Below are 2,417 nucleotides of genomic sequence, written 5' to 3' on the forward strand. Positions count from 1 at the left end.
CCGAGCCCTGGGGGACCCCACTAGTAACATTGCCCCACCTAGATTTTACTCCATTTATGGTGACCCGCTGTTTTGTTACTAATCCAAGCTCTAATCCATTCTAACACTTTTCCTCATATGCCATGGGCTTTGATTTTATTTAGTAGTCTCTGGTGCGGCACCTTGTCGAACGCTTTGCTAAAGATAAGGTAAATAACATCGTAATTATCATTGTTATCTGACGCCTTATATACTTTAGTGTAAAAGAATAGAAGATTAGTCACACATGACTTACCCTTGGAGAAACCATGCTGTGAATCACGAATTAAATTATGTCTTTCGATGTGTTCTCTGAGTCTATTTACAATTACTGATTCAAGCATTTTTCCTATAACCGATGTCAAACTGATTGGCCTGCAGTTGCATATAGACGATCTATCTCCCCTCTTAAGAACAGGAACAACGCTTGCCTGCCTCCAAGCAGTAGGCACAAAACCAGTATCTACCGACATTACTTTGTAGTTATATATATATATATATATATATATATATATATATATATATATATATATATATATATGTATATATATATATATGGAAATAAACTCATCTGCTGGGATTCGAACCCTCGCCTGAGCGGCTTGCGTCTTACAAGATGGAGATCGTACCATCACGCCATCCTGACCCTTCAAAACGAAACGACTTAGTTCACGGCCCAGTCGTTCCACCGAGGGCACTCGGGTGGAACGTGGTATGTACTGTATTTCATCAAATCCTTTATATATTATAGGTCTAGGGGATAGGACTAGATTGGGGATAGATCTGGGATAGGACTAGGCGTCCTACTCTCTGTAGCCTGAGCGACTTGCTTCTTATAAGCAAGCCGCTCAGGCGAGGGTTCGAATCCCAGCAGGAGAGTTTATTTCCAAATGTCATAATGACACAAACACTTGTCAGAAGACTAGCCTGCATAGAGGATTTGATGAAATACAGTACATACCACGCTTCACGTAAGTGGCCTCGGCGGAACGATTAGTCTGTGAACTAAGTCTTTCCGTTTTGTAGGGTCACGGTAGCGTGACGGTACGGTCTTCGTCTTATAAGAAGCAAGTCGCTCAGGCGAGGGTTCGAATCCCAGTAGGAGAGTTTATTTCCAAATGTTATAAAGACACATAAACAAATAAATAGATAAATAAATGAATAGATAAACAAATAAAATAAACAGATAATGATGAATATTCAACAAATGTAAATGATGAATAAACGATAATAACAAATGAATAAGATAAAATGTAATAAATTGTAGGCATTACAGTATATTGCTTAGATATCTATCTAGATGAATCTTAAAAGTTCGAACTATATTACATTCCACTGCCTCTGCAGGAAGTTTATTTCATTCATTTGCTACACAGTTGTGTTGCAAGATGATTGAATGAAATACCCAATCCCTTAGATGTCCAGCGTGCACACGCGTACACGCACGCATTTTAGCTATAGCACGTATGACCACGACCTCTCCAGAAACTCCCGCGGGACCCCCTATTGTGTCGGACCTCACCCGCGGTCATTTGGCTGAGCGCGAAAGGACACCTGCGTCCTCCATTGCCAACTGCAAGTCGTCATACGACCGATATAATTTTTACTATGTGCACCATTGCTTTTATATATATTGTATCCTTCACACCATTATTAATCATCACCCACCACGCACGTGATCCACATGCTTGCAACAGAGCGAGACTTCCTCTTGCTTACCTTGCATTTCCCACGACATGCACTCCTAACACAGCACAATTTGAAGACAAACAAGTATAGATACCTAGTGTCACCAGACACGTATCATAAATCCTTTTATTATAACTGCCCTAGTGTATTACGCATAAACTAACATAGATATAATATACCTAACAATATCCACCAATTATACAACTAACCCTTATATATCTAAACCGTCCCCAATCCATAGATTAACGAGACTAACGCCCTTGCTTACAGCAACCCTTCTAACCCTATATATTCTATGACACCCATGTAATGTTGGCAGAGCTGGAGTAGGTGAAGAACCTACTGCCAGAGGCTGGGTAGGTCACGAACCTACCGGCCGGAGGTCAGAGCTATCGTGCCCTAGGTCAAGGCCTGGCACTTATTGTATTTAGGCCCAAAGGGCCATTTGCATTTGTACCAACCTGAAATTCTTCTTGTTTAAAATAAAATAGAAAGCTCCCGCTTTGGAGTCTATCTCGCCACATTAAGACTTCCCTACGTAACCATACCATAACGGTATACACTGGTATACACCAGGTATACATATATATATATATATATATATATATATATATATATATATATATATATATACATTTATATATATAAACTATGTATGGGTGTCCATACTCAGTTCATGTATTGCACATTGTAGAAGTGAATTAACCATT

Source organism: Oratosquilla oratoria, chromosome 18 (assembly GCF_046742065.1).
Source record: "Oratosquilla oratoria isolate Oo_2021 chromosome 18, ASM4674206v1, whole genome shotgun sequence".
Classification (NCBI taxonomy): domain Eukaryota; kingdom Metazoa; phylum Arthropoda; class Malacostraca; order Stomatopoda; family Squillidae; genus Oratosquilla; species Oratosquilla oratoria.